General features: G+C 34.8%; 1 long non-coding RNA gene across 1 annotated transcript; it reads left to right on the top strand.

The window, feature by feature from the left end:
- Nucleotides 1-1,853: 1,853 nt before the first annotated feature.
- On the top strand, nucleotides 1,854-6,085 carry LOC116420683. Its single transcript, XR_004231077.1, has 3 exons — nucleotides 1,854-2,169; nucleotides 2,354-2,490; nucleotides 5,530-6,085. It is a non-coding gene; the product is annotated as an uncharacterized LOC116420683 (long non-coding RNA).
- The last annotated feature ends 997 nt before the right edge of the window (nucleotides 6,086-7,082 follow it).

The following is a 7,082-nucleotide window of genomic DNA, read 5'->3' as shown; positions in this document are numbered from 1 at the left end:
AGATATGGTTTGAGCATAGATTCTCTCTTCACTGAATTAAATAGCATCAAAATGGTATTTCTTCATAGGTGGCTATGTAGCCCAGTACATAGAGCATTGGATTTGGAATTAGGAAGACTCATCTTTCTGAGATCAAATCTGACCTTAGATACTTAATATAAGCTGTGTGACTTTGTGCAAGTCACTTAACTGTTTGCCTCAGTTTTTTTCATTTGTAAAATGGGAAGGAAATGGCAAAACATTAATTTTTTTGTCAAAGAATTGAAAAAAATGTCTAAACAATGACAAAAAATTTTGGGGGGTAAAAAATGCAGCCATAGTGGAGTGGACAGAAACATATAAATGAGACTGAAAACTTTCACAGTAATAGTTTTTGGATCTAGTTTCCCCTATTAAAATGAGAGCTCCTTGAGGCCAGAGAGAGTTTTTCCCCCCATCATACTTAGCACAGTGTTTAGCAAATGATAAACATTTAATAAATGATTGTTGACTGAATTTTCTTTGTTTTTATTATTTACCAGTGATGAATTGAGCAAGTTAGTTAAATTTTCTGAATTTGGTTTTATGATCAGAAGAAACAAATTATCTTTGCTTTCCCTATCTTCTAGGAGAAGAATTTTAAGAAAGCCTCACAGTAGTAGTGCTTTTTGCTTTCTCATTGCCTACTTTGATTAGTTCCTCGGAAGATTTTTGGAGAAACCATGATATAATTTGGATTTAAAAACTGTGTTCTGCTGGAAATTGAGTGGATGTCCATCATTTGGGAATGGTTGATTAAATTTTGATATATGAATATAATGGAATATTATTGTTCTATAAGAAATGATCAGCAGGCTGATTTCAGAAAAGCTAAAAAAGACTTACATGAACTGATTCTAAATGAAGGGAGTAGAAGCAAGAGAATATTATACACAGCAACAAGAAGATTATGTGAGATAAACTGTGATGGACTAAGCTGGCATTTCCAATAGACTTATGATGGAAAGCACCATTGACATCCAGAGAAAGAATTATGGAGAATGAATGTGGATGAAAGCATAGTATTTTCACCTTTTGTTGTTGTTTTTTGTTTGCTTATTTTTTTTCCTTTCATCTTTTGATCTGATTTTTCTTATACAGCATGATGAATATAGAAATATGTTTAGAAAGACTGCATGTGTTTAACATGTTCTATTTAACTGTAATTTAAAGTCCAAGTTCAGAAGAAAGAAAAAATGAGCAAGTTTGAAAGGAATTAGGAATCTACTACAGTGGTTAATGAATGACATTGAATAGTTGAAAAAATTAGAATTTGACTGACCTGGACTACAAAGGACAGGAGAAGCAACTCAAAAATAAAAATAAAAAAATCAGATTAAAATGTAGTTTTTAAGAGTGATTTGAATTCCATTGTTCCCCAATGACTTCTGGACTCCAACGAACCAGGTTCTGAACATGGGAACCTGGTGCCCCAGAGGTAAGGTTCTTTCTTGGGTTCTACCTCTTCCCTCTTTCCTATTTTAGAACAACAGTAGAAAGGAAATCTTCAAAGCAAAATTTAAATATCACTCTTATTTAAGTCTCTTCAAATGTATGCAGCAAAATTCTTTCCTGAAATATAAAATTGAATGTAAAATATAAAAAATAGATACTAGACAGTTTTTTTTTATCACCAAAAATATACAAGATGCAAAGGACCCATGAGTGAACACATATAGGATAGGTTAAAAAAAGTACACTCAAGTGACCCACTGCATTTGTTACACACTCCTAGAAAGTAAAGTAACTAATACAGTGAACAAAAAACTCCCTATTTGTTTCAGAACTGCACAATGGAGTCATTTGTAACATTATTACAGACATCTGACAAGGTCCAAATATCTTGTCTTCTAGGAGTTTGGCTTTAGTCTGTTCACTACAGAACCATCCTATTGGTGGCTTTCTTCTGCTGGAAAGCTTGATGTTAAAAAATGTAATGTCCCTCTGGGTGCCTGGTAATTGACTTTTGAACTCAGGAACTTTTATTTTCTGAAACATTCAGATTTAGAAATTCTTGAATTCAGGATTACCCATAAGGAAACTTCTAAGGGTTATTTCTTTTCAGCATTGTACTTCTTTGACCTGACTCAGAGAAGGAAATAGAAGGTAGACAGTATTGGGAGTTCTAGGAATTCCCCTCCCAGCCTACATGTAAGCATATATTTCCTATGACTATATATTTCTGCTATAAGTTGTCAATGCTGCCCTATGTGGAGGTAGAGAAAGAAATCCCCTTCCTATCTTGTGGTATCCAGATCTGGAAATACAAGAGAATGCAAAATCTGGAAGATGGAAAAGGATTCACAAAGTGGGTTTTTATTGCTTTCTCTTATAGACTACAGATGGGACATTTTCTCTCAGTGAGGATTTATATCAGTCAGCTGGTCATCAGGAGACAACTACAGTCATCAGGAAACAACTACAGTCACCAGGGAACAATTAGAATAGCTCCTTTGCCTTCTTACTAAGAGGGTAAGTTTCCCTTTATTCAATGGTCTATGCCTTATGCTTGTACATACATTATAAACTATTATACTATTTTTTTAACCAAGTTTTGGCATTCTCTCTGTTTCTGCCTCTGTCTCTCTGTCTCTCTCTGTTTCTGTCTCTCCTCTCCCCTCTCCTCCACCTCCTTTCTTCCCTTCTTTCCCCTTCCCTCCCCTCCCCTTTCATCTTCTCTCCTCTCCTGTCCCCCTTCTCTGTTGCTTTCTATCTTTCTGTCTCTCTCTGTCTTTCTATTTTCCTCTGTGTCCCTCTCTGTCTCTGTCTCCATCTCTCTCTCTTTGTCTAGCTTTCTCTCTTTATGTCTGTCTGTCTCGGGTGTGTGTGTGTGTGTGTGTGTGTGTGTGTGTGTGTGTCTGTTTCTCTCTCTTCCATTAGTCTCTTTTTTTCTGAAATAAAATAGAAAAATTCTTAACCTTACATGTAAGGCTTTCTACAATCTAGCTGTATACTACTAGATAGTGTCTAAGTTTCCTTTCAACTTTCAATTTGTGATCATATGATCCTATCTTTTAGATCTTATTTCTTTGTACTTCTCTTCATGTACTCTAAATTTTAGACACATTAAAGTATAGCCTGTTTCTCAAACTCAATAAAATATTGTTTACATGTGGGCATTCACATGTGTTTTCTTTGTCTTGAATACATCGTCTTATATTTTTCATATTCATTATTTTCTTTTAAGGCTCAGCTCAGGAAACTTAGCTTTGTCTCCTTAGTTGATGGAATTTTCAATCTTCACTTAGTCCTAAGTTTGAATTCTTTTTTTTTTTTTGGCCCCCATCTATGCTTATCTTGGTGACACTTGGTGACACATATGCAATATCCATGTTGATTTCATTCACCCCTTCACCAGTAAAATATATGTATCGTAAGGGCAGAAACTATTTTTTATTGTCTTCTTATTCTTAAAACTTAGTATTGTACATTTTTCAAAAATATTTACTAAATTTAATTATTTGAATTTAAGCATTTCATAGAGAATTGGGGACATAATAATAGCTAATAATGGTATAATATGCCACTTTAAAGTTTACAAAGTAATTTATATATACTCCATCATTTCAGTTGATAATCACTACTATGAGGCAAATAATGATGGAATTATTCCCATTTACAGATAAGGAAACTGACTCAGAGAGTTCAGCTATCTTACAGTCATAGAGCTAGTGAATGTTGGATCTAGGACTTCAGGTTTCCTGAATCCAGTTCCAGTGTTCTTTTTCTTATACAGATTACCTCTCAACGATAAGTTTCCTAATCTATAAAACAGATTATATAACTTCTTAGGTCTTTTTCAGCTGGAAATCGATGATTTTATTATCATATTGTTATTATAGTTGGAATGTATTTAGTTGGAAATTATTGTAAAGGTAGTTATTTGGACAAGGGACTCATTTTATCCATTATCCTTTGCCAACAATGGAGGATTTCATGCAGGCATGATTTACATTTCTATGACTTTTGTTGGATTAGTTTTTTTTTAAAGGAAAGATTTCCTGTGAAAGCTGTTAGCTGTCACATGGCTGATTCTTGAGTGAGTCATCACAGGGGCTGGATACTGATCATGAAATGCTTCAAGCCTGATACAGAAGGATGTGCTAAGGCAGCCAAGAAATCTGGTAGACAAGTATTGTGATAAAGTCATTTCTTATTTGACTGCTTTTCTTTTTAAATAGATCCTTCTGTTATTCACAGGAAGGTGCCAGCAGCTGTTAGTTTCTGCCCCCCTCCTTCCTTTCCTAATGCTCTAATGCCATGATACTCCTTCAAGAAAGACTTGATATGATAAACAACCTGTTTATATAATTCCTTCTTCTGAATTAGTAGGTCCTCAGATTATAGTTGAATGTTCATTTGGGATAATTCCTTTCAAATCTAAATTGTGATCACTGTCAGAGGTGAAGTAAAATGCATGAAGTGGTCCAGATTGTTTCATTGGCTCTATTCCTAGTTGGAAATAGTAGTGAATAAAGAGGTCATATTTTCAGGAAAAATGACAGCAATCAATATAAAACAGCCTCTAGGTCTTCAGCTCCTCCACCCCCAAACTTCCATGAAGAAAATGAAGATACATCATGTGGTACATCACAAGATATGAATCTTTATAATTTCTGTGGCCTTGGCTACAGGGTCAGGAAAGCTAGATAGCCCCAGAGGGGGATACTGGGGAGTACAAGATCCTGATTTTTCTTGAGGTACATTTTTGAAATAATTCAAGGTGAATTATGCCAGGGTTGAGTGGGAAAATCAAATTATTAGAACTAAATTAGGGCAAAGTTACTGGAAGTCTAGTTACTAGGAGGCAAAAGTCTGTTGCTCTATTCTATGAACATGGTGTTTGAAGTTTCACATTCAGTTCTATGCATTAGATTTGTCATAGATCTTAGCAAATTAGAGTACAGAAGAAGAACTTGAATGGGCAAGAGAGGGCAATAGAAACCATCTTATGGGAAAGAGTTGAAGAAATTCATGTTTAACCTCAAGAAAATTTAGGGGGACACACTGACTGACTGTCTTCAAATATTTGACAGTATATTATAAGGAAGGAGGATTAAACTTTGTTTTCTTTGACACCAGAAAAAAGACCGAGGATCAGCAATATGGCAGCAACATACATAAGAAAGAATTGTCCAAAAATAAAATGAACTAATTCTAGACACAATGAAATTCTTCATCATTATTAGATCTTTAATATGATCTTGTCTCTGATGCTTATGGTCTATGTGACTTAAGCCAAGACACTTAAACTTCCTGTACTTGTTTTTTTTGACAACTCAAATTCAATCCCCCAAATGAACTTAAGCTCTGTCCTTCTAAGCCCATCTTCTTCCCCTCCCCCAAATTTTACTACTTCTTTAAAGTCCTTCTAATGACTTGGATTCATTATGTCTGAATGATACTTGTATAAAAATGGTGTAATTTATATCACAATAAGCAAAGAATGACAAAGGAAATGATGTATTAATATATTAATGGTATGTTACTCTTATCTCCTGTGGTTCCTAGGTGTGAACAAATCTTTCATTGAATTGGAAATGGGCAAGGCCAAATGCCATATGACAATTGGCTTTGCTTCTGGATGATAATTCTTGTAGTACTATGGTATCAATATATTTCAAGAATTCAAGTAAGTCTAAGTCGAGGGTAACTGTTGGTCACTTGTGGCAAAAGACAACAGGATGGCAGAAGAGGGATTTCTTTCTCTTTCCTTCCAGTTTCTAGAGTAAAGGTACTTGATAAATAAGAAAACATGCTTTCTGGAAGTCTGAGAGTTTTTCCATTTGAATGAATCTAGGCAGGAGGCAGCAATTGAGCTGAGACACACACAATTCATGGAGATCATGAGACAGGGAAGAGCAGTCCAGAAGAAAACAGATGATAAAACCATGTCACAAAGACCCTGTGGTCAGAAGACGACTATGGGGAGGACTCCAGAGAGAAGAAAAAGGACGTCAAACTCTGTACCAGAAATGTGGGTGGCCATAATCACATATATTTTTTATATGTTTACTCTGAGGTACCACTTTACAACTCTCAGATTGATTAAGATGACGGGAAAAGATAATGAAAAATGTTGAAGGAGATGTGGGAAAACTGGGACACTAATGGAGTTGTGAACTGATTCAACCATTCTGAAGAGCAATTTGGAACTATGCCAAAAGGATTGTAAAGCTGTGTATACCTTTGACCCAGCAGTGCCATTACTGGGCCTGTATCTCAAAACAATGTTAAAGGTGGGGAAAGGATTCACATGTGTAAAAATGTTTGTAGCAGCTCATTGTGTGGTAGCAAAGAATTGGAAAAGGAGTGAATGTCCATCATTTGGGGAATGTCTGACAAATTGTGGTATATGAAATTAATGAAATATTATTGTTCTTTAAAAAATGATGAACAAGCTGATTTTAGAAAGGCCTGGAAAGATACACATGAACTGATCCTGAGCAAAACAAGCAGAACCAGGAATATATTGTATACATTAACAGAAAGAATATGCAATGATCAACTATGAAAAACTTGATTGTTCTCAGTGGTTCAGTGATCCAAAGCAATCCCAATGGACTTTGGACAGAAAATGCTACTTGCATCCAAAAAAAGAACTAAGGAGACTAAATGTAAATAGATATATGCTATGGTCACTTCTTTTTTTTTTTCTGTTTTTTCCCCCCTTCCATGGTTTTTCCCTTTTGCTCTGATTTTTTCTCTCCAAATATGATTGACAAAGCAATGTGCATTAAAAATAAATAAATTTACTACAATAAATGAAAAACAGTATTGAAAAAATATTTTCTATATGTTCAGTTTATTATCATTATATTCTAAGTTCATGTGCGTTCTTTCCATATATGGTCTATGTATTTGGGGGAAAATGCTCTCTAGGTATCTGGGGGAAATATTTTGAAACTATTGCTCTTAATATGTAATTTTAATTATGCCAATGACTGGCTTCTAAGAGAAAGCAGACTGATGGGGCCTTGTAAACTGTTGCATTAGAATTAAACAAACACAATGTATCCTAGAACTTAAAAGAGTGGTAGCTGCTTCCTAGATGCTTAACTTGT

Source organism: Sarcophilus harrisii, chromosome 1 (genome assembly GCF_902635505.1).
Source record: "Sarcophilus harrisii chromosome 1, mSarHar1.11, whole genome shotgun sequence".
NCBI lineage: Eukaryota > Metazoa > Chordata > Mammalia > Dasyuromorphia > Dasyuridae > Sarcophilus > Sarcophilus harrisii.
This window is presented reverse-complemented; position numbering and strand designations above follow the sequence as displayed.